This window comes from Somniosus microcephalus, chromosome 9, assembly GCF_052327205.1.
Source record: "Somniosus microcephalus isolate GS21.2 chromosome 9, FLI_Smic_1.0, whole genome shotgun sequence".
NCBI classification, from domain to species: domain Eukaryota; kingdom Metazoa; phylum Chordata; class Chondrichthyes; order Squaliformes; family Somniosidae; genus Somniosus; species Somniosus microcephalus.
In genome coordinates this window covers 125,531,096-125,557,173 of record NC_140995.1, presented here as the reverse complement: position 1 = coordinate 125,557,173, position 26,078 = coordinate 125,531,096, and the positions used below count along the sequence as shown (strand labels likewise).

Here is a 26,078-nt window from a genome sequence, read left to right as displayed (position 1 = left end):
AGCAACACCTGATATTATTGCTTCTACATTTTTTCACTGAAGTAATCAATATTCATAATTCACACAGCAGGAAAAAATAAGGAGACAAGTTTGTTTTGATAACATTAATTTAATTATTTTGGGATGATTAACATTCAGTAACAAAATATAAAAGTGAAAATGTGTCTTTATTGTTAATAAACTTATTACAGACATTTGCTTCGAACAAATTTTAATAAGTGAGAACGTGAATAGAGAAGATGAAAAAAGATATAGCCACGTGATGTAATCATCAATGTTTATCCCAGGGCATAAGGTTATAAATCACAAGCTTACTCAAACAGACCAAAGTCCACAAAGTGCACTTTGGTATCTGATTAAAGCAGAAGAGATGCAGTGACTGCAACTGAAAACCAAAGACTATATCATGGTGTACAGATTTTCAGGAATTGTGGCAGTGTTTCAAGCTCTCCCACTGTGGTTTCTTATATTTGGAGTATTCATCCCAGTTGTTCTGCTATTGTTGCTGATAATTGCTTACCTCAGATTGGAACTAATGGAAGGTATGTTATTGAAAGCAAGTGAAAGGAATACAGCGTTGGTCCACGTTTCATTTAATGTACACAAGAAAATATCAAATTAGAAAAATGCATGTTATTAACCTCATAATTCTAGTATCAGAACTAATATTTAAATATAAAAATAGTTCTAATAATGAAGTTGATGTTGAGGATAAACTTTTTACATAATCCCTACAATCAAAATCCTAAGAGAAACAGAGATTGTTCAATCATTAACTTTTGAGGCTGGGAAACTGTATGAACTTTACTACAATTCAGACACTGGAATGAGTAGTTTATCTCGCAATAGTGTCTCTTTAAAAGGTAATGTTCAAAAATTGCCACTTAAAAAATTCTGCAGTCAAAGATGTGTTAAAACCAGACATTTAGTTTGGAACTAGGCTTTATTTTTTAAAATTTGTATACTTTACAGTAGAGATCCATCATCAAGTAGAAGCCAAGAACCTTTCCAATAGGACTGGGGAGTCATCATTACAGTATCTGAGTGCCTCCTAATATTTCGAGTGTCTTCAGAAGAGACCCACGATAGGGTCACAGGCCTACCTTATAGGTGCAGTGCTAGGAGACCAGGAGTGAAAGAGGGCACTAGAGTGTGACATCCTCTTCTAATGCTCATAATTTTAGTTACTTAACTATCATGTAGAAACGTAGTATACATGATGAAAACTTATTTTATTTTGGATACTTTTAAAAGCCCATGTTAAATGTACTTTTATCTCCTCCTTTGGGCACCTCTGTGTTTTGCAACATTTTCCAGACTTCTGCTCGAGCCCATCATGTGGCTGTGTGTGGAAGAGTGCCTGTGCCTCAAGGCACCAGCATATTTCCCTTTTTATAGAGAAATTCCTCCACTCAGCACCTTCTCTAATCCTATCTGTGGCAGGATTAAACAAGATAATTACAGATGGAGGACAACATTTGGTTTATTCTAGTTCATCCATCTAGAGAGATGTTAACCACCATTGCCTGTAGCATCCAATTGTTTCTTAAATTATTTTATGACTTGGTTAAATGTTTGTCTCCTTTTAATATTTTATGGCATAAAAATTGTGTACTTTGTTCATATTGGGCTGGATATTCCGATCCCTACGGGTGGGTACGTGCTGTGTACTCGCCCGTAGGGACATCGGTAATGCCGGTTTCAGGCATGCACTGTGCATGCGCTGAAAACTGACATTTCCGATCTGTCAAGAAAGCTCTTGACAGATCCTCCGGCTGTCCGAGAGAAGGGCCTCTGCGGGCGGATAGTTCCGCTTTTTGGAGACCCTCCGCCTGCAGAAAACCCTTACAATTCTTGCGTCTGGTAAAAGCAGGCATAAGGCCTGTTTTTACCAGGATAACAGTAGAAAAAAGTTTTAAAAATTTTTTTTCCCCGATTTATCATTTAAAAACTTTTAAAAAAGTTTATTTTTAGCCCCGTAAAAAACGAATTATTTTTTTCAAAAATTTAATTTTTTGTTTAAAATAGTTAATTTATTGTAATTTCAAGTCATTTTAAAAATGTGAATTTTTAAAAAATGTATTTAAAGTTTTACTATGTTTAGGGGGTGATCTCCATTCATATATTTGGCAGGTATTCCTGACAAGTGTATGAAGGGAGATTCCCTTGTGATTGGCTCCCCACGACATCCCAGGGACGCTGCGAACTACCTGCGCCCCTGGGATATGTGGGCCCTGCACACCTGCAGTTTGGAGAGGCCCAGCATCGGAATTGTGCGAGTCCCGGGAGTCCTCAGGTAAGGGCGCAAATTTTTCCAGATTGCAGTCCTCTGCCCACGGGAGGCCTGCGATCAGAATATCTGGGCCATGTTTTTGGAGGTGGAGGCATTGACTCTGAAAATTCTGCTATTAAGGAATAGGACATTAAAGACAGAAAGGGAAATTTTGTTCAAATAAGGGGCAATTTGAGTTAGAAGATTCTCTTAAAGACTATTGAGAGTTTGAAAACTTCAGAAAATTATAAAAGATTAGATTTTAGAATTGCAATCTTATGCTTTTGTCTACTTGGATTTAGATGAAAGGTGGGCTACTGAATGATGTATTAACTATTAATATCACAGATTATTTGCTTGATCATGTGTGCAACAAATTCACTTCATTTACTGAGATGCTTGTTTCATTTCTGAGCACTGAAGCAAAATTTAAAACAAGTTGAATAGCAGCTTTACAGTAGAAAAAAATGGCACAAACAAGATTTCAAAGAGATAGAAGAATTAGGACTCTAACTGCCAAAGAGAAAGTAAAAGAATGAGTTTCAATTAGAGTTGCTAAGATGCAAAGAAGAGAAAGAGCACTGTTGATGGGTAGAATGAGAATGGCAGAAAAAGGGGAGAGAACAATGGGAATTTGAGATGAAGAAGGGATCTGGCAGAGAAACTCTACAAGTCTATTAGACGAGGAAACAACGTCTAGCACTCAACTGTTGAATTGAAATGAATTTAATTCAAAAATTTAAAGAGAATATTGACGATTTGTGGTGCTGGGATTCACCTGTGAGTTATCTGAAATCAGAGAGCCAAAATAATGTTGGCTAAGGTTTAAAAAGACCCAAAAATGTAAAAGGAATGATGGAATAGGAATTAGATTTACAAGTTGAAGCTATTCAATTTGAGCTTTTGCAGCTTTAAAGAAATTCTCACCTATTATTGTATGATCTGATTGAAGTGGGGTGATCTGATCGAAGTTTTCAAGATATTAAGGGGAACAGATAGGGTAGAGAGAGAGAAACGGTTTCCGCTGGTTGGGGATTCTAGGACTAGGGAGGTATTGTCTAAAAATTAGAGCCAGACCTTTCAGGAGTGAAATTAGGAAACACTTCTACACACAAAGGGTGGTATAAGTTTGGAACTCTCTTCCGCAAACGACAATTGATGCTAGAGCGATTGTTAATTTTAAATCAGAGATCAACAGCTTTTTGTTAACTAAAGGTATTAAGGGATATGGGCCAAAGGCCCAATGGAGTTAGGTCGCAGATCAGCCACGGTCTTATTAAATGACGGAACAGACTTGAGGGGCTGAATGGTCTACTCCTGTTCCTATGTATACTCAAGACGATTGTTACAAAGGTGAAAAGTGCTGGAGAGAAATACTGGAGAGGTGTAGCCACTTCAGTTCCAGCTGCACTGTGTACAAAATGTAGCTTGAATCTCAAATGCAAGGAGCATCGTGCCTTGGCAGCACTGTTATAGGTCAGTGCTCCCAGATCAGGATTAGGTTTATCTTGTGTATATCAGTTTTCCTATGTTGCTTGTAACAATGGGGTAGATTTTCCCTCCATGCGGTTTTCAGGGGGCTAGCCAAGAGTGCCAGTGGGATTCCCGCCCATTTTGAAGGCTGGGCTTCATGAACATATGGCTGGTGGGCAAAGTACAAGCAGGCCGCTGGATCAAGGCCACCCTAGTGCCAGTCATTCTCGCCAGCTTCCGGGCCCGTGCTCTGGTCTCGGGATGGGCTGAGGACCCGGGGCAGCAGTTGCCAGCTTGTTCTGAGAAGACAGGAAGAGCACTCCTGTTCCTGCTGGCCGCATAGATTAAATTTATCTTTCGAGCTCCGCTTCGGCTGGACCTCAATTTGCACGTTTAAAAGGGTCTACCGCCGGACTCAGGCAGATGTTCTGATCGCCCAGCAAGCGGCCGGTGGGAAGATAGCATAGTCAGGGAGAACTAGGCAGTTAAGTCATAAACCACTATAGTTGCTTTGCTGCCATCCTCTTTCTGCCAGGCAGGAGGCCTCAAAACCACCCCCAATATGTCTGTTGCAGTAAATAATAATTGCAGTGGGTTAACAGCATCTCAAACCCTTACGGCAAGATGGTACAGCAACCCCATCATTGAGCAAATTAATCCATGATGAGTTTAAAACCACATTGATCCAATAGTTTGCTGAAGTGGTAGTAATTTAACAAGGACAGTATCTTCACGAAGAAAGGTTTAACTTTTTGGTGAAAGAGCTGAGCCATATGTCAATTTCATCAGCAGGGCATTACGTTACATTTTGACAATTCAACTCAGTGTATTTTGTTTGCAAATGTCCACATTTCTAGGGTTTGATTACTATTAAGATTTTTGTCTTATTTGGGAGATTGGTCCTAATCCATATCTCCAAGAAGAAAGCAATAAAAATAAAACTGCAGGAATCTGTAAGCTCAGTAAATCAGAAAAAATCTGTTCCTGTGACTACGGGCTGGATTTTGTTGGCGCTCAAAGGGCGGGTCCGCTGTCAAAATAGCAAAAATTGACAGCGGGTTTGAAACCCACCTCCACGCGAGTCTCCCTGGTGTCGGGTCTACCTGTGCAGAACTGACCCGATACAAAGTGGCGGGGGAGACAATTTAGATAATTAAATGACTTAACAGCCAATTTAATGCTATTTTGAGCCTACCTTGCAATTTTACGTGCTCCGAGTTACCCGCTGCTTGGGGAACACGCCAGCTCACCCTGTCAGGAGTTGAGTTTGCTTTGATGTATTGATAAGCTGACAGCTGCAGAAGTGGTGTAAAGGATGCCATGTTGCAGATGTTCAGTTTCAGAGCTCAAACAGTTGGTTACTGCATTTGTAAGTCAGATTTTTTTTTTAGCTTGCAAGTGTTTAGAGCCAACTGTATAATCAGTACCACCTCATTGGAACAATCTCTCTCACCATTGACAGATCACTTGTGTCATCTCACCTATAGCTGCCATCTATTGCAGCATCGGTGACCTTGGTCCTCTGAATCCTTCCACTATCAGCCCCAACACCATCACCACCAGGCACGCCATCACCAACCTTCTCAGACATCACCTGATGCTGCACACTACACAGGGCATCAGCCCCCGACAACATTGCTGCCCGGGAGGCCAGCGATGGCATCACCATGGCCAGCTTTACTTCACTTGACGCTGTAAATCCTGGCTGCCACGTGTGCCAGGTTGACACCATCCCACACCAGCACCATAAAGCATCCCTTTAATGTCCAAGCCATTCCATGCACACTCATCACTATGGCAGGGGGAATGGTGAAGTTATGTTTCAACATTCACTGGAACTCAGTAAGACACTTCTCAAGGTGCGCACAGATCTGTCCAATAAGGTGAAGTGTTGAAAATATAGATTTCACTGTATGACAACACATTACCAGAAACTTCACATAAACATTGGCTAAACCTCTCAAGTGCCTACCCTTAGGTGTTGTTAGTTGGTATGCTTGCAGTAGGATGATGGCGAGTGTGAGGGGTGGCTAGTGAGATGGGGAAGTGATAATGTAGATAGAGGGGGATGGGTGGAGGTGCAAGGTAAGTTGGTGAGAGGATGTGCAGGAGTAGGGCATGGAAGGCAGAGTGATGGGGAATCGATAAGTGGCACAGCAGGGTGACATTGAGTGTGGCATTGCAATAACGTTTGAAAGATTTGCACCACTGCAGCCAGGGACTCCTGATGACATCCCTGCTTGTGTCCTCCTGTGCAATGTGCAACCAGACTGCGTTGATCTCCTGGGGAGGTCTCTTCCGCACATGGGAAGGGTTGAGGAATCTCCGTGTGCCGTGACTCCCTCCATAAGCATATGGAGGAAGTCATGCGAGAGCCTGGGTGCAGCCGTGCACCTTTGTGCAGTGCTCGTCGCGGTTTGCAGCACCACAATGCTGTCAAACACAGACAGCACAACTGTCAAAATCAAACCAGCCGATGACACGTCATCAAATGACATCATCAGACCAGCTTCCTGTTAATTGGCCAGGAACCCCGCAGGGCAGGCTTAGCAAGGCCAATCTACGGAAACGGTTGCAGACATGAGCGGGACTGGAAGCCGCCATCCAGCTCTCCCGCCGCCGTCCCGCCTCTGCAGGGAAAATCCAGCCCTACATGTCCGACACTGAATTTTCTTAAACCAATATATGCAAATGCTCTTCTGTAATTTTTTTCAAATTTGCAGAACTCATTTTTCTAAGAGTTGACCAATTATAGGGCTGTTTTTCCAAATCATTGGTTACAGCATTAGAGCCGCATGTCACTCAATCCACCTGCGAGTCAGATGGAAACTCTAACTAAAATTCTTGGATCGGGCTGGATGGAGGTACCAAGTTTATATTATCCACATTGCTCCGCCTCAAACCAAAGCTCGCTTATTGTCCACTGATCACTGAGTGGCACCGGCAGCAGCCGTATATCGCATGGCTTAATACGCAAAATCAGCTGCAAGTCAAGCAACTTGAGGATAAAAACGAACATGTTCATGAATGGAAAAAACCCAGAAAGTCGCTATCTTTTTCTGTAGATTAACCCTACCTGCCTTCTCACCAAACCCTCAATTCTTTCTCCAGAAAATGCGAGAATGGGTCTCTTTAACCCATTTCATATCATCTGTTTCAATGAAATGGGGAAACATGAAGGGGGAATTAAAAACAATACCAACTTACTGGACTGGTGTAGTTCTGAACATACTATATTTAATAATCCTACATTGGAAACAAATGACCAGAAAAGGCAGTTCCATGTTTTAATTTGTGCGTAAATAACTGCAGTTTGACACTGATGCTGGCAACCTTCCTTACCACTTTTCTGCCATTGCACAACAAACTAATTTGTTTTCATGATCAGTAATAATCTGTTTCTCAACTTCTGCCATTGTACAACAAACTAATTTGTTTTCATGATCAGTAATAATCTGTTTCTCAACAGTGAACAATGAGCTGGCAATGAATCAAGATCCTAAAGACATTAAGAAACACTACTTCAACAAGCAGGATCATCACCATTCTACTGAATATAGATTACGGAACATAACCTGTAACAATTAAATCTCAGCAAAGACAGAGGTTCACTTAAATAAGTAGACTGCTGTCATTAAGGTACCTGCCATACCATCACTGAAGAGGTGACCTGTACAACAGAAATGGCTCAATCAAAAATTACCAAGTGAGGAACCACTTCATAGTTTTACCAAATACCACCTCAATGACAGACTGTTTTCTCAGTGGATTCATGTTCAAAAGAGGATATCCTTTCAATGCCCCATACAGACCGGATGTAAAAGTCACCAAGAGACAAAGTTTAAAAAAAAATCTCAGCCATGCAAGTCTGCCCAGATGAAATATTCAGTTCATGTTTAAGATTATATGAAGATCAACAAATAAGTCTAATTTCTTCTGTCCTGCTGTTAACTTTTTTCTTCAGCCACATTTGAATATTTCACATTCAGGAATGGATAATGAGCTCCAGCATTTCATTAAAACTGTTGATTTTTAAACTCAGCACACTGGATCCATTTTCCCCCCCAAGAGAGGACCGGTGGCACGATGGTTTGTTATAACTAGAATTATACATGTTCATAGACTGAAAAGCAAAATAGGTCTTTAGAACTTTTTATACAAGAATAAAGGGTTTAAAGTCAGTTCTGTTGTGTATTAGTTGAAAATGTACATGTGTAAGTTAGGTCCCCAGAGCTTTGCAGGAAAGTGGGGGAAATTAAATTCCTTACATTTTGTTTAATAAATGTAGCACTCAATTTATTTTGTATCAGCTCTACTTCATAGTCACCCCCCTCCACAGATCGTAATGTAACTGACAATTAAAAGAGCAGTAAGATAAAAGTTTATAATTTTATCCACAATAATTTGCACAGAATTATTTAAGGATTTGCATAGTCTAAGTTAGCATTTCTATTATTATTCCTGTGCTCATGCACTATTAATGCACTGGCTCATTTAGTTACATCCTTTTAAAAATAAGTGCTTGACATTTTATCATTCTTTTAAAAAAAAAAACAAATGACTCTCGCATGACATTATTCAAAGTGAGTCAGAGGACTCCCTATTTTATAACAACAGTGTTACAAGACACAATTATAATATAGTTGATCTCCAATGGTTCTCAGAAAAATTATACATCTCTAACGGTTTCTGGTTTTTTGCTAATTCTTTATGTTGTTCAGGTCTCTGACTGCCTCCCTTGCTCGCTCTCTCCCAAGGTTGTGGCACTTTCCTCATTGTGGGGTCTATATCATTTGATCCAATTTTCTTTTCATTGCTTCCGTCTAACTCTTTCAATCTTTCATTATCTCCAATATCACAGTGCAGTTCTCACACATGCCCTTACTAATGTACTAAATCACTTAACTTTAAGACCTAGGATATGCAAGATGGCAGAAGGCGACATATACCTGGATGAATGTGGCACTGGGAATCAGCTATCAAAAACATACTGCATCATAGGTCAATTGAAAGAGAAAGTGGGACCGAATGTCAGGCCAGGAGGGACTGGCTGCGGCAGGAGTAAGGAAGGGATTGGGATTAAAGTGTGCACAGAACAGGTGAAGGGGACCAGGATCTGTGAGGGTATAAGGGAGAAAGCTGAACCCCAGAATAATTGTGGAAGTGCTCGAGTCTGAGAATATGCGATTGGAATGCTGTCTGGGGAATTTTATGGGTGGCCTATGGTATGGGAGTAATATGGCTGCCCTGTGAGGCCTGGAACTATTGGGGAAGGTGGAAATGGAAACACTCGAGGGTAAATTTAAGACTAGGAGGGGGATGGGTTCTAAGAGGTTGCTGGGGTCTGTGAGCAATCAGGGAGAGGTTTAGGGCACAAGGTGGGGGAAATGGGAGTGCATAGCATTTAGGGGTCAGTACTAGGGTAGGCTTGCTGGAGAAGGATGGAATTGTGGGAGTAATGAAGGGATAGAGGAAGCGGTGGGGGCTGGAAGTAATCCAGGACACACACTGAAAGGAGCTCAAATTTGGGGTAGTCAAAACCAGGAATGAAGCACAGGCTGGGAACACAGTACCAAAGTATTCAATCTCATGCTGCAACCCTCGGGATGCCCTTTCTTGTGTGATATTCTATATCTATCTTTTCCATTGCTTTTCACAACTGAATGTGCCGATATTAATGTTACTAATATACCTGCTGTTAGTCTGATGGCATTATGATATGTTGCCGTTGTTTCCAAGTTATGAGATTTGGTAATGCTATTGTAGTCTTTGATTGTGGACAGTTTCACGCTAATCAGTTTTGTGAATTAGTTAGTGATATGAGGATTATTATTTTGAACTTATGCTTTCTCTGCCTCTCAACATTTTTCCTCAATTAAAACTTGGTCAGAATGTAATGGTATTTGGGCTAACATAAAAACAAGGGAGTCAAGTCAATGATACATTGCTAACCAAAGAATCACATGTAAAAATATTTAAAACTATACTTTTTTTTTTATATAAAGTGCAATATTTATAACTTTCTTTATAACATTCACACTTTAATACAACAATTCTGCTGGAACAGCAATTAAAATAACGTTCCACTGGTGAGCTGTGATAAGTTTGGATTCCCCAAATTATTAGTGCCATATGTACCATTTGAGGTGTTCAACAATGGATCTAAATGTAGGAAAATAGAATATAGTCAGAATAACAAATGTATTTTAAGTGAAATTTATTTTCAACAGCATTACATGGAGCAAGAATATCACTCAACACAACTTTTAAGCTGCTAAAGTACTATTTTGCTGGTTTACCTATATATAAGGGTCAAAAGCATAATGACACAGTCATCAGGATTCAGTATAGTTTTTAAACAAATGCCAAGCAAAAGATTCTGCCATATTATCTACAGAAAAGACCAAATATTAAACAGATTATTTTTTCTTCAAAACCATCCTCAAACATTAGACAAAGCCATCAGAAATGCAACACAATTTGCCCATTAACAGCTATACTATAAAGCTTAAGGTTCCATATCAAGATCAAGAATGTAAAAGAATTTATAGAAATGTATTCAATATAATGATTTTTTTTGCAATTGAGGAAATATGATTTAAAAGTATTAATTTTAAGCTGCCTACAAAGTTATGTTATAGAACTGTTAAGTAAATAGAAAAGTACTCCTTTCCAATATGGATCTCCCAGTTCCATGGATGACTTAAGAAAATATTATATAGTAAATGCACAGTGCAATTTTTTTTTATTGGAATGATGCTTGCTTAGCGTTAGGTCCCCTTCAAATTTCTGCAGTAATAGGTGGGCCAGGAGATACTTTATAAACAGACTTAATTCATTTAAACTGACATGTTAAGAGTTTGAAGTGACACTGGAAAAGTTTGACCAAAGTCTTTTCATATTTCTCTTTTCCACAGTATTTGGTAACTACTTGATCATGCTAAAAAATGTTTTTGCAACAACAGGTTTACACATACTTATTCAGGTTCTGAAAGTGAGCCACTTACTGTATCTAAATTAATTAGTCAACATTCTGTACAAAACTCTTTTCTAAAGGGAATCCTACTTTTAGCCTTTTTTGTAATATTTGCTTGTGGTTATTAAATTATATAAATTGTGGTTTATAGAAGTGGTAGGTTAATGAGCCATCACATTAGTAAAGAGTGAATGGTCAAATTGCAGGCTAATGATTTTAAATAACTAACTCCAATGATGCGTTTCTGCAGGCCTCTGACATCTTCAAATATTCAAACTGTGTATGTAGGACGTCATTTGCCAATGCTGAGGCAATTTCTCTATTATTCATGGCAGTGGTCACTAATGGTCAAGATCCTTCATTTAGTTTCAGGCAATATTTATTTCTGAAAGTAAAGAGCACAGAAGATTAGCTAATAGCATCTAAAATAACTTACAAAACTTAAGATATAGTTCACAGAATGTTCAGTGAAACTGTACGTGTGTATTTTGTCCTGGTATGTACCAGTTCCTAAGGAAAAGTACAAAAGGGCTGTCCTGCTGGGAGAGCAGGATATTGTTATAATAATTTACCTTCAGCATTTAGCCTGGTGCTGGGGGGATGTGTCTTACAACGAACACGAACAGCATAATAGTTGCAACCATCCCAATATATGTAACTGATGCTTTAAGATTCAGAATGGAACTACCAAAAGCCTATATACTGACATCTTTCAAACTAATGAAATTCAACTATGTAAAAAGGAAAAAAAATCAGAAAATACTCGGCACACAAATGCAATTTTAGTTAACTTTCTTTAAAGGTTTTTTTTTTTTTTAAGGTCCTAAAACAAGTGAAAAATAAGAGCACTTTGACTTTTCCCTCCTGTGCTAGAAACTGTTCAGCCCAAGTTTCAATTGCGGTCAACTCAATATTCCATGTGTAAAGTGTTCATGGAATATAATCATATATTTTGTGTCCAAATTCAAAATAGGCAGATTTAAAACCAAAATTTTACATTTTAACTTCAATTTAAAAAAAATCAAACATGAAGAATTTGTATGTACAGGAATCGCTCTTTTAACCGGCACCTAAATATCCGGAAATCTCTTAAGCGGCAAAATTCAGGAGTAGGCTCAGGTAAGTTTTACTATATATTAGTGGCCGTGTAACCGGGGTTCCTGCACCTGTGGCTGTGTAACCGGGGTTCCTGCACCTGTGGCCGTGTACGGGGCGCTCGTACCTTGTTAAGTATACCTCTCTGTAATCCGGACTTCTTGATCAACCGGCACCACGCTGGTGCCGGATAAAGAGAGAGTTTCCTGTACATTGATACACATTTTAATTAATTCTAAATGGACATTTCAGCAGATATTACATAAACGAAGTCCGGAGTTGATTTGGGTACAATGTGTATATTAAGTCCAAAATCAATGGAGATTAATTTCAGGCATTAATTTTTAATCTAGCTTTATCAGGGCATTTTATCAAGGACTGAGACAGAAGAGTTCTTTCACAAGAAAGATAAATTCACATCTGTTGAACAAAGCGAGAATCAATTTGCCTTACTTGAAATCCAGTCTTGAGAGACACAATTTCGTCCAGCTAAACACTGGGAAGACTGAGGCTGCTGTCTTTGGCTCCTGCCAAAAACTCTTACCCATCCCCAGTCTCGGGCTGAATCAGTCTGTGAAAGTTTAGCATCCTGTTCAATCCAGAGTCAAGCTTAGGACCCCATAATATCTTCATCACAAAGACAGTCTATCTCCATAATATTGCCCATTTCGTGCCCCACCTCAGCCTATCTGCTGCTGAAATCCCCAACCATGACTTATGTCACCTCCAAACTTGGATTGCTCCAAAGCGCTCCTAGCCAGCAAAGGGATGGACGTCGTCGTCAACAGTGCAAAAAAGCAGCAATTAGTCACCAATAACCTGCTCACAGAAACTCAGTTTGGGTTCCCCCAGGACCTTTCAGTTCCAGATCTCATTACAATCTTGGTCCAAACACAAGTGCTGAATTCAAGAGGTAAGGAGAGAGTGACTGCCCTTGATATCAAGGCAGCATTCCACTGAGTGTGGCACCAAGGATCCGGAGTAAAACTGAGTCAATGGGGATCAAGGGAAAACTTTCCATTAGCTGGAGTCATACCTGGTACAAAGGAGATGGTTGTGGCTGTTGTAGGCCTATCATCACAGCCCCAGGACATAGCTGCAAAAGTTCCTCAGAGCAGTGTCCTTGGCCCAACTAGCTTCAGCTGCTTCATCAATGACCTTCCCTCCACCATAAGGTCAGAAGTGGGGATGTTAGCTGATGATTGCAGTGTTCAGCTCCATTCTCAATTCCTGATAATGAATCAGTCCATGACCACCTGCAGCAAGACCTGAACAACATCCAGGCTTGGGTTGATAAGTGGCAAGTAACATGCACGTCACACAAGTGCCAGGCAATGATCATCATCTCCAACGAGAGAGAGAGAGAGAGAGAGAGAGAGAACTTAACCACCGCCCTTTGACTTTCAACGGCATCAACATTATCGAATCCTCCACCAATATCATCTTGGGGGTCACATTGACCAAAAACACAACTCAACCAGTCACATAAATGCTGTGGCTACTAGTACAGGTCAGAGGTTGGGCATTCTGCAGAGTGGCTCACCTTCTTAACCCCCCAAAAGCCTCTTCACAATTCAGGAGTGCGATGGAATATTCTCCACTTACCTGGATGGGTACAACTGCAACACTAAAGCTCGACCTCATTCAGGACTAAGTAATCCACTTTATCGCACCCCATCCACCAGCTTAAACACTCTCTCCCTCCACCACCATCATCATACCAGGGCTGCAATGTATCCTATCTGCAGGATGCACTGCAGCAAGGCACTGAGGCTTCTTTGACAGCACCTCCTAAACCCATGATCTCACCACCTAAAAAGGACAAAGGCAGCAGGTACATGGGCACACCATTACTTCCAAGTTCCCCATAGTCACACACCATCCTGACTGGGACATGTATTGCCATTCCTTCTTTGCCACTGGGTCAAAATCCTGGAACTCCCTACCCAACAGCACTGTGAGAGTACCTTCACCACATGAACTGCAGCAGTTCAAAAAGGCCCACCACCACCACCTGCTCAAGTGCAATTAGGGATGGGCAATAAATGCCAGCCATGCCAGTGACCTATACCCAAGAAAGAATTTTAAAAAGCATACCATCCTCCACCCTCCGTAAACTACAGCACATCCAAAACTCTTGTCTGTTTTCTATCCCAGACCGAGTTATATTTGCTCATCACTCCTGTCCTCATTGAGCTACACTGACTCCCACAGGGTCCCCCAATACCTCAGATTTAACATTCTTATCGGTGTTTAAATCAATCATTCTATGGCTTCACCCCTCCATCTCTGTATCCTCCTCCAGCTCTGCAACTGCTCCAAACACTTCACCTCCAACCCCAGCCTCCTGTGCACCCCCTGCTTTTGACCCACCATTGGAGGCTTGCTTCTAGGTTCCCTGCTTTAGAATGGCCTTCCTAAACCCCTCCACCTCCCTGTCCTCCTTTAAGACCCTACTTAAAACCCATCTCCTTAACCAACCTCGAAGTCGCTCCTCCTAATCTCTACTTACCTCACCCATTTTTTCCTTACACTGCTGTGAAGCACCTTGGGATGCACTTTCCATATTAAAGAAGCTGCATAAATGCAAGCTGTTGTTGTTGAAAGAATATCACAGATCACTAGATATAGATGTAATTTCCCCTCCAAGTTTACAAAGGAATTCTGAATCACTGCTGCTGACTACAGTAATTCAGATACCTGAATTCTTGAGCAGTAATTTCCATATGCCTAGCACATCAATTCTGTGGTCAGTTACCAATCTTATTCATAGGGTAAAACTACAGAAAAAAGAAAACCAACGTTCAGTATGCAGAAAAACATTAAAAATGTCAGAAACACATTTTCTCGACTGTGCTGAAGAAGTTCCTGTCATGGTTTGTGGGTCATTGTCCAGATTTTGAGGACCCAGCTGTTGCCGTCCCATCAAAACTGCCGGACAAACCAGCGCGAATGTTAAAACATACAGAAGCTTTTGAGCTCAGTATAGCAATGTCCTTTAGGGAAGGAAATCTGCTGTCCTTACCTGGTCTGGCCTACATGTGACTCCAGACCCACAGCAATGTGGTTGACTCTAAATGCCCTCTGAAATGGCCTAGCAAGCCACTCAGTTGTAAACAACCGCTACGAAAAGCAATAAGAATAAAACCGGACGGACCACCCGGCATCGACCTTGGCACCGGAAACGACAACGGCAAACCCAGCCCTGTCGACCTTGCAAAGTCCTCCTTACCAACATCTGGGGGCTTGTGCCAAAATTGGGAGAGCTGTCCCACAGACTAGTCAAGCAACAGCCTCACAGTCATAATTACTGAATCATACCTTACAACCAATGTCCCAAACACCACCATCACTGGGTATGTCCTGTCCCACCGGCAGGACAGACCCACCAGAGGTGGTGGCACCGTGGTATACAGTCGGTAGGGAGTAGCCCTGGGAGTCCTCAACATTGACTCAGGACCCCATGAGGTCTCATGGCATCAAGTAAACATGGGCAAGGAAACCTCCTGCTGATTACCGCCTACCGCCCTCCCTCAGCTGATGAATCAGTACTCCTTCATGTTGAACACCAATTGGAAGAAGCACGGAGAGTAGCAAGGGCACAAAATGTCCTCTGGGTGGGGGACTTCAATGTCCATCACCAAGAGTGGCTCGGTAGCACCACAACTGACAGAGCTGGCCAAGTCATAAAGGACACAGCTGCCAGACTGGGTCTGCGACAGGTGGTGAGGGAATCAACAAGAGGGAAAAACCTACTTGATCTCGTCCTCACCAATCTACCTTTTGCAGATGGATCTGTCCATGACAGCATTGGTGGAAGTGACCACCGCACAGTCCTTGTGGAGACGAAGTCCCGTCTTCATGTTGAGGATACCCTCCACCATGTTGTGTGGCACTACCACCGTGCTAAATGGGACAGATTTCGAACAGATCTGGCAACTCAAAACTGGGCATCCATGAGGCGCTGTGGGCCATCAGCAGCAGAATTGTATTCAACCACAATCTGTAACCTCATGGCCCGGCACATCCCTCACTCTACCATTACCATCAAGCCGGGAGATCAACCCTGGTTTAACGAAGAGTGCAGGAGAGCATGCCGGGAACAGTACCAGGCATACCGAAAAATGAGGTGTCAACCTGGTGAGACTACAACATAGGACTACTTGCATGCCAAACAACGGAAGCAACATGCGATAGACAGAGCTAAGCGATCTCACAACCATCGGATCAAATCAAAGCTCTGCAGTCCTACCACATCCAGTCGCGAGTGGTGGTGGACAATTAAAACAGTTAACAGGAGGAGGAGGAGGCTCCAAAAATATCCCCATCCTCAATGATGGTGGAGCCCAGCACGTGAGTGCAAAAGACAAGGCTGAAGCATTTGCAACTACCTTCAGCCAGAAGTGCCGAGTGGATGATCCATCTCAGCCTCCTCCTGAAGCCCCCAGCATCACAGATGCCAGTCTTCAGCCCATTCAATTCACTCCACGTGATGTCAAGAAACGGCTGAAGACACTGGATACTGCAAAGGCTATGGGCCCTGACAACATTCCGGCAATAGTACTGAAGACTTGTGCTCCAGAACTAGCTGCGCCCCTAGCCAAGCTGTTCCAGTACAGCTACAACACTGGCATCTACCCGGCAATGTGGAAAATTGCCCAAGTATGTCCTGTCTACAAAAAGCAGGACAAATCCGACCCGGCCAATTACCGTCCCATCAGTCTACTCGCAATCATCAGCAAAGTGATGGAAGGTGTCGTCGACAGTGCTATCAAGCGGCACTTACTCAGCAATAACCTGCTAACTGACGCCCAGTTTGGGTTCCGCCAGGGCCATTCAGCTCCTGACCTCATTACAGCCTTGGTCCAAACATGGACAAAAGAGGTGAACTCAAGAGGTGAGGTGAGAGTGACTGCCCTTGACATCAAGGCAGCATTTGATCGAGTGTGGCATCAAGGAGCCCTTGCAAAACTGAAGTCAATGGGAATCAAGGGGAAAACTCTCCATTGGTTGGAATCATACCTAGCACAAAGGAAGTTGGCTGTGGTTGTTGGAGGTCATTCATCTCAATCACATGACATCACTGCAGGAGTTCCTCAGGTCAGTGTCCGAGGCCCAACCATCTTCAGCTGTTTCATCAATGACCTTCCCTCCATCATAAGGTCAGAAGTGGGGATGTTCGCTGATGATTGCACACTGTTCAGCACCATTCGAGACTAGTCAGATACTGACGCAGTCCGTGTCCATATGCAGCAAGACCTGGACAACATTCAGACTTGGGCTGACAAGTGGCAAGTAACATTCGCACCACACAACTGCCAGGCAATGACCATCTCCAACAAGCGAGACTCTAACCATCTCCCCATGACATTCAATGGCATTACCATCGCTGAATCTCCCACAATCAACATCCTGGGGGTTACCATTGATCAGAAACTGAACTGGACCAGCCATATAAATACTGTGGCTACAAGAGCAGGCCAGAGGCTGGGAATTCTGCGGCGAGTATCTCACCTCCTGACTCCCCAAAGCCTTTCCACCATCTACAAGGCACAAGTCAGGAGTGTGATGGAATACTCTCCACTTGCCTGGATGAGTGCAGCTCCAACAACACTCAAGAAGCTCGACACCATTCAGGATAAAGCAGCCCGCTCGATTGGCACTCCATCCACCACCTTCAACATTCACTCCCTCCACCACTGGCGCACTGTGGCTGCAGTGTGTACCATCTACAAGATGCACTGCAGCAACTCGCCAAAGCTCCTTCAACAGCACCTTCCAAACCTGCGACCTCTACCACTTAGAAGGACAAAGGCAGCAGATGCATGGGAACATCACCACCTACAAGTTCCCCTCCAAGCCACACACCATCCTGACTTGGACCTGTATCGCTGTTCCTTCACTGTCGCTGGGCCAAAATCCTGGAACTCCCTTCCTAACAGCATTGTGGGTGTACCTACACCATATGGACTGCAGCGGTTCAAGGCAGCGGCTCACCACCATCTTCTCGATGGCAATTAGGGATGGGCACTAAATGCAGGCCTAGCCAGCCAGCGACGCCCACATCCCATCAATGAATAAAAAAAAACCCTGTTGCTTAGCAACAGCTTCTAAACAGTCGGCCGTAGCTTGCAAGCGCCTCTGTAGCTAAGCAACAGCTTTAGCTAGACCTTGCAGAGTCTGACTGGTGGAAAAAAAAGCAACGAAAAGAAAAAAAACTTACTGAACCGACTCCTGAATTTTGCCGGTGGCTCGAGCATTCCGGACAGTTAACCGCCGGATAAACCAAAGTTTCCTGTATCCTAATTTCAAAATTGACCTTCTAGTGTAAAAATACAATTCAGTGATTTCAAGTGCACAGTCTGAACCCAAAGTTAAAAAATCAGCTACCAGCACCTTAAAACACTTTCAATTAAAATTCCAAGGAAGTGAAATGTCTCTAGTATTTTGTTTTCTCTTTAAACCGTCTTCCCCGGCCCAAATTTTCAGCGTAAAGTCAGTTTTATACATTATAAGTCTGGTCAGCTTAATATAAAGTCAAGAGTTTCTTTATAAACAGACATAATTCCTTTGAACAGATGTTAAGAATTTGAAGCGACACTGAAAATGTCTGATCAAAGTCTTAATTCCTATTTTCAAAAGTTTTTGGAAAATTATCGTTCATCCCTCCACTTTCTCCTCGTCCAGTGTTAATCTTAGCCTGGTGTCTCTAATTTTAGTCACATTAATTTTTCATAATTGTCTTCTGAATATTCATCTCCAGCAGAGGTTCTTCTACATCCTCCTTAGGCCTTCCGACAGTCTCACAATCGGCTTCCTCTGTAAAAATGGAGGCAAAAGGCTCTTCTGACTCAAGTACAAAATGGCCTCCTTTCATGTCCAACTGATCCCAGCACTTCCTCGACTATCCTTTTACTTGTGTTTAAAGCCCTTGTAATTTCCATTTATGTTGACTGCCACCCTGCTTCCATACTCCCTCTCATCTTTGTAAACCTAATTTTTGCTTCCCTTCAATAATTCATCTCAGTTTTCTTCTCTATTATTTCCCCCAGTACTGTCATAAGACATTTTTAGACTTCATTTTTGTTCCAATCACACCTTTGATGCACCCCTTCCCTTCTCCTCAGAATGTATTTAATCTGTATCTTACTCACGTTTAAATATTTCCCATTGCTGTTTCACCTGCCATTTTTTACAACCAATTATCTTCAACTCCTCTTTTTCTTTAGATTCACATTGAAAATAATTAACAAGGTTATTGTCACTATTTCCAACTGTTCTACCTTTAGATCACTTCCTGCCCTGCTTTGTTACTCAGATCTAGCACTGCCCCCTTCCTTGTTGGAAATTCAGCACACTGGTTAAAGAGAGAGCCTTGGATGCATTCCAGGAACCTCACATTTTTTGACCACAATCTTATTCCAGTCTACCTCAGAATTGTTCAAGCCCTCCATTATCACAACTCTCTTACATCAGCACACCTCCCTTCAAATATTCTTTATTTCTTTCTCATTGTCCTATGGTCTGTAATGTATTCCCAATATAATAGATCCTTTATTATTTCTTAATTTAACCCAGACAGGTTGCGCCTGAACACCAGTAAAAACGAATAATGCCTTTAATTAAGATCATCCTTTGTCACGTTTCTGGGTTTTTGACTATCCACAGAAAGGAGTTACTTTTAATGCTGGGCTTTTTAGAGCAATCTGTATCCTTACAAATTAAAAAGTTAGGTACATAGAAGAGGAGGCTAACTGCTAATCAGAAGTTGCTTCTCCCAAAAACTAAACAATAAACAATTTATTGCCTGCGTATTTGGAAAGAAACCTCACCCCCCCCACAATTGTGTTGATAACCCTCTAATCTTGGTTAGTCTAACAGGCGGACAGGCTTTTTGACACAGCAAGAGGCCTTTGGAAACAGGACACTGCACAAGCAGGCAGGCAGCAAGACAGGAGATTGCAAGGAGACTGGTTCGGCCCTGGGCTATAGTATAGGATTCAGAAGGATTCTTGGCCTAGAAATTCGAGTGTGCTGGAAACCTGCTGGTGGCACTGCGGGCTGCAGTTAATGGCTACCGAAATTAATAGCGCTGGCAGCATATTAGTGCTGCTTCCTAATTAACATTAGTGCAGCACTAAACTCACTATGCAAGCCAGTTTTTGTGGCGGCAGTATCAGCAGGAGGCCCAATATAGCGTGGCCATAGCGTCATTGCAGCAAGAACAGCCTTCTCTCCAAGCAAGGCTGTCATTTTAGAAAGCAGTGCAGTCCCTTAAAGGAGAATGGCCTCCTAAAATGAAAAAATAAAAACCATTTAAAAAAGACAGTTTTAGCCCTTAGAGCGCAACTGTCTTATGAAAAAACATTAAAAACAATTCCCAAATGGCAGTCTTCAGCTCTAAAAGCTGAATTGTCTTCCGCACCTAAAAAAAGGGAAAAGTGCTTCAGCACCAACACAAATGGCTCAGCAAGCCAGGGAAAGGGCATCCAGGGTCTCATACGCAGCACTTCAGCTTTGTGCAGGAGGGTCAACACTGCAAGAGAGATCTTCTACCCACAGGGGCAACGAGGCCCTCCAGAAAGAAGGATGTGGGACCAGATCACCAAGGCCTTCACTGCCAGCAGTGTCGCCCCCGCGACCTGGCTCCTGTGCCCAAAGAAGCTTCATGACCTCAGACGAGTGGTCAAGGTCAGTGAATGCATCTTCAAAAGTCGTCTCCTATTAACTGCACCACCAGCCTCTCACTTCCCAATGCACGGCTTCCGCCCGCCCCTAATCACTCACCTACCAACAACCTGTACCAAACACAAGGCACACCTCCCATTCCTAGCTTCACCTCACCCCTTTGGAGGAGACCGTGCTGGCCATTCTTGGCAGGAGTATTGCAGAATCCTTGGCCAGCAGCAGGGCTGAAAGAATACAAGGTGCTGCTATCCTCATACGTTATCCTCCTTCTCATATTCAACTTCTTCCTCATCGCACACTCTCTTCTGATTTACAAGCTGCACATGGTGCAAGCATGCACCTCTTCCTTAACCCCTCCCACCCACACCCCCTCACCACAACCCTACCCTTGTGCCTTCCTCATTGCAGACACCCAAGAAATCCAGCCTGCAGCAGCAGTGGCCGACAATGACGATGACGAAACACCGTCACTCAATTTGACACTCCCAGCCACCAGCTCCTCAAGGTCGACCAGCAAGGCCATCTGTATTGTCCCCCAATGAAAGTCAGCAGCCTTCCACCAGCCATGCTTCAGCCACTGGGGTAGTACTGCATGACATCAGTAGGATAGGCAAAAGCATACACAAGACAGTCACTAAGGGAATGCACAAAGGTGATTAGTTGATTTCTTGGCATCATATTGGATGAATAGACGTATAAAGTTGGATTGGAAAGTTTGCTTTGTGGAGGCTTTTATGGCTTAAAAGGGAATTAGATAAGTAACTGAAGGAAAAAAAATTGCAGGGCTACGGAGAAAGGGTGGGTGAGTGGGACTAACTGAAATGCTCTTGCATAGAGCCAGCACAGGCGCGACGAGCCGATGGTCTCAGGTGGACGTAAAAGATCCCATGGCACTATTTGTGAAGAAGAGCAGGCGAGTTATCCCCAGTGTCCTGGCCAATATTTATGCCTCAATCAACATAGCAAAAAACAGCTTATCTGGTCATTATCACATTACTGTTTGTGGGACCTTGCCGTGCGCAAATTGGCTACCGCGTTTCCCACAATACAAGAGTGGCTACACTTCAAAAAGTACTTAATTGGCTGTAAAGCGCTTTGAGACGTCTGGTGGTCGTGCAAGGTGCTATATAAATGCAAGTCTTTCTTTCTTCTGTGCTGTAACCATTCTATGATTCTGGCTAAGAAGACGGTGTGATGGTCAGTAACAGAGGGAAGGTAAGGTGTGGGACAAATGTTGAAAGGGGACTTCAGGTTGTGGTCACTGGTACCACAGGCGGATGATTCCATCCCAGATATCCCGGCCAGAAAGGGGCCGTCTGGTTGCGTCGTCCCCTTCTCCGTCCTCCCTTTCCCTCTGCGAGTGGATGCTGGAAATCTGAAATAAAAGCAAAAAATGCTGGAAATACTCAGGTCAGGTAGCATCTCGACCCGAGACATGAACTCTGTTTCTTTCTGAATGGATGCTGCCTGGCCTGCGAAGTATTTCCAGCAATTTGTGTCTTCTCAAAGGGCTTCCTTTACATCTGAGGCCTTGCAAGCGTGTTGCACCAAGCCACTACTTCAATAAAATATAGAAAATCCAGTCCAAAAGCTTAAATGCAAACTTACCTGAAAGATGTGTGTGTCCCTTTAAGAAGTGCCAACAGCATCTCAGTCAGTCTGCTGCACGCTAGCTTTTCAGAGCGAGTTTAGGACCCAGCGCCACGGTCCAAGTTTGCAGAGCATGGCGTTAAGTTGGCGTTGCACGCAAACTGATGTCACGCTCTCCAGATCTGCATGTCCAGGGCCAGCGCTGCTAACGGCAGAATGATGGCCCTCACCAAAATGGCGGCCGCCGAGTTCCGCATTGGAGGTGGGCGTTAGAGCAACGGCCGCCATTTTGTCCCAGGATTCCGGCGCAAATGGTGACGGTAAGTAGCCCAATTTCTCCCACCTTGTGTTCACATAGGACCCACTGAAGTGGGGTTGTGTTGCACTTTTATTTTGTATCACTGTGAACTTAAGTTGTACCAAACAAACCAAGGTGATTCCAACTTGTTTTCTAATGGGTTGCACATTTATATTTAAGCACTAACGTGAAATATTGATATACTCAATACCCTATCCCCTTTTATTTCTTATTCTTCACTGTGCTTCTTAGCCTCTTATTTGCCTCAAGGTACATTTTTCCATATATTCCCTTCGAGATTATTTAGATTTGTCCCATTTCTCGATCTTACTTGACAAACATTCACTATAAAGCCCGCCGACTCCGATAACTACCTGAACTACACTTCCTCCGACCCCGCTTCCTGTAAAGACTATTCCATTCTCCCAATTTCTCCGTCTCCGCTGCATCTGCTCTGATGATGCCATCTTCCATATTAGTGCTTCCGAGATGTCTTCAGTTTTCCTCAACCGAGGATTCTCCTCTACCGTGGTTGACACGGCCCTTCACTGTGTCCGTTCTATTTCCCCCACTTCTGCTCTCACCCCTTCCCTTCCGGAACCGCGATAGGATTCCCCTTGTCCTTACCTTTCACGTCACCAGCCTCCACATTCAACAGATCATCCTCCGCCATCTCCAGTGTGATCCCACCACCAAACACATCTTCCCCTCACCTCCCCTTTCATTATTCTGAAGGGACCGCTCCCTCTGCGACACCCTGGTCCACCCCTCTATCACCCCCAACACCCTCCCACGCAAGCGCAGGAGAAGCAACACCTGCCCTTTTACCTCCTCCATTCCCACTGTCCAGGGCCCCAAGCACTTCTTCCAGGTGAAACAGCGATTTACTTGTTGGACTTGCAATTTAGTACTGTATTCGCTGCGGTCTCCTCTACATTGGGGAGACCAAACGCAGATTGGGGGACCACTTCGCGCAAGTCCTGTCACTTTAATTCTCTGCTCCACTCCTACTATGACCTCTCCGTCATCGGCCTCTTGCACTGTTCCAATGAAGTTCAACGTAAGCTCGAGGAACAGCACCTCATCTTTCGATTAGGCACTTTACAGCCTTCTGGACTCAACATAGAGTTCAACAATTTCAGACCATAACCTTGCCCCTATCATTTTTTTCCCCCTTTCTCACATGGCAGCTGTCGATTATTCTGCCAGTGCCATTTACACTTCATCTAGTCATCTTTTGTTTAACTTGTCCCATTACCATCTCCTTTGGCCTTGCAGCATCATCCCTTTTGTCTCTTAATCGCTCCTACCTTCCATCCTATCACAGACCTTCCCTTTTGTTCGTTCCTCCTCTCCTCCCCCGCCCCCCTTGCTTAAAAACCTGTTACATCTCCAACTTTTTCCAGTTCTGACAAAGGGCCATCGACCTAAAAAGTTAACTCTGTTTCTCTCTCTACAGATGCTGCCTGACCTGCTGAGTATTTCCAGCATTTTCTTTTTTTTTCTCTCTGCCTTGCATGTTTAATTCCTCCTCCACTTAATCTTTCTGCAGAATATTGAGATTGATTTGGTTAGTTAAACCTTATACAGAATGTAGAGTTCCTCTATCCCAGAAATCATCCCAATGCCCTGGAAATCTGAAACACACTGTCAATGCATAAATTCTGTTTCTCTCTAACTCGACCAACAAGCAGCACTGGAGTAATCCTACAGCCCTGCTTTTTAATGTAATACCCAACTCCTCAAACTTCCTTTGAAAGGCCTCCAGTCTGATACTCCCTTAGTCATTTGTTCCAACTAAACCATATCAGGCTACTCACACTTCTTCCCTTTCCAGAATCTTCTGTCTACATCATACAGCAAACTCTTTTATCCAGCACCGACAGGACCGGCGTGGTGCCGGTTTATCAAAAAGTCCGGATTATAGAGAGGTATAGTTAAAAGGTGTGAGAGCTCCGTACACAGCAACAAATCCAGGCTTCCCTGTTGCTTAGCAACAGGGGCAAGAATCCCGGCCACAGACCAAGTGTCCCTGTTGCTTAGCAACAAGTGCACGAACCCAGATTACACAGCCACAGATCCAGGAACGGCCACTAATATGAAGTAAAACTTACCTGAACCTACTCCTGAATTTTGCCGGTTAACAGAGATTTCCGGTTATTTAGGTGCCGGTAAATCGAGAGCTTCCTGTAGTTAAGTCCCTGCATATAAAGCTGATCACATACATCCAACTGCTTTGATTCTGTGGGTGGCTCAAAGCTGCACTGCTATTGCCCCCTGGGAAAGAAATTTATACACCTGCCCACTAAAAGTTTTCTTTGAAATTGTTCAGCCATTTTCATTTTGTGTACTCAGAATTTTTTTTTCATTAAAGCACTGTATTTTTATCCCTATTTTCAGTCAATTTCAGCTAAGAGTTTCAATATCGCCAGCAGCTCCACCAAGGAGGTTCTTATTAGACAGTTAAGAGTTCTTAAATCCAACTCAAGGTGGCACCCAGTAAGTTTTTCTTCCTCCCACTTGCAAGGAAGTTTGTCTCCACTTCAGTATATGCTCCATTCACTTGCCATATATTGACTGCCTCACACCAATTGTTTTCTTTAAAATAATTCTTCTTTAAAAATGGTGCATTTGGTTTGTGAACACAGTCAATAGTAGTAGGATCACACATTTGTAATCACTGCATGATTGAAAGAAGTGTTTGTTGACAATAACTTACTTATAGGAGGAAGCTCTGGAGGAGAAAATTCAGTAAAGATAGCATGAAATCTCCATTACAAATTTCTGAAGCTTACAATATTGTGTTGCTCAAACAATTTTTTCAAATTCTGGGACACAGCACCTTTAGCCTGGGAACTCAAAGTTAATCTACATGTTGCAACTATGACTTTAAACATACTTCTATTAACAGATGCTGTTCAAACAAAACAAGCAAAATAAATACAACATTCATAGCAAAACAAAGAACATTGCAACATGTACAGTATTGCAAAAATAGTGAAATCAAACAACTTAAATATGGATCTTAATACAACTTAAATATGAAACTCAGGAAACATGCACTTCCCATTTAACTGGAAAGTATTCAAATAATTGCAGGATGCAAGGCAAAAGGGAAGAAATTGGGCCCAATTCAGTAAATGCTATTCATTTAGCTGGCTAAGGGCTGAATCTATTTGGTTTGTTACAGTTCCTGAGCATTTTAATTTTAAGATAAATGTGGTTATGCTAACATTATTCTACTGCATTCTAGTTTGCAAATTTTCACTTTGTCCTTTCAACTAAAATAGAACTACACTTGGTCAAATTGCTGACAATTAAGTTTAAACCTTTCTCTGGTAAATGTTTGGTTTCAGACTTTTTGTTGAAGCCTTGCTGATTGTGTTCAGACAATAGTTCAACACAATGTAGACTAGACCCATTCATAGCACACTGGAACCAACTGCAGTACTATCTCTTTGATTTGACAAAATACAAAAAAAGTGAAATTATAGGCAGACATTGCTAGCTAGTAGACAACTAGGGACCAATACATGTTCCAAGCATGCATTTCTCCCTCAAGTTAATTGAAATAGCCTGCAAAAGAAAAGAAAGCACGCTTTTAAAAGAATGGCGAGTTGCGAAGCAAATATCTGCTCTCATTAAGTATTAAATTTGCTGCCTCAGTAGATGCTGTGTTCCCTTAC

The 26,078-nt window shown here is 42.7% G+C and overlaps 2 long non-coding RNA genes across 2 annotated transcripts; one reads left to right on the top strand and one right to left on the bottom strand.

Moving 5' to 3' along the window:
• The first annotated feature begins 345 nt into the window (after nucleotides 1–345).
• Nucleotides 346–8,028, top strand: LOC147112666 (uncharacterized). The gene is made up of 2 exons (XR_015079542.1): nucleotides 346–542; nucleotides 7,215–8,028. It is a non-coding gene; the product is annotated as an uncharacterized LOC147112666 (long non-coding RNA).
• A 1,917-nt stretch (nucleotides 8,029–9,945) lies between these two features.
• LOC147112665 (uncharacterized) lies at nucleotides 9,946–20,852 on the bottom strand. The gene is made up of 2 exons (XR_015079543.1): nucleotides 12,853–20,852; nucleotides 9,946–11,106 (listed from the first exon to the last, which is right to left on the bottom strand). It is a non-coding gene; the product is annotated as an uncharacterized LOC147112665 (long non-coding RNA).
• Between the last annotated feature and the right edge of the window lie 5,226 nt (nucleotides 20,853–26,078).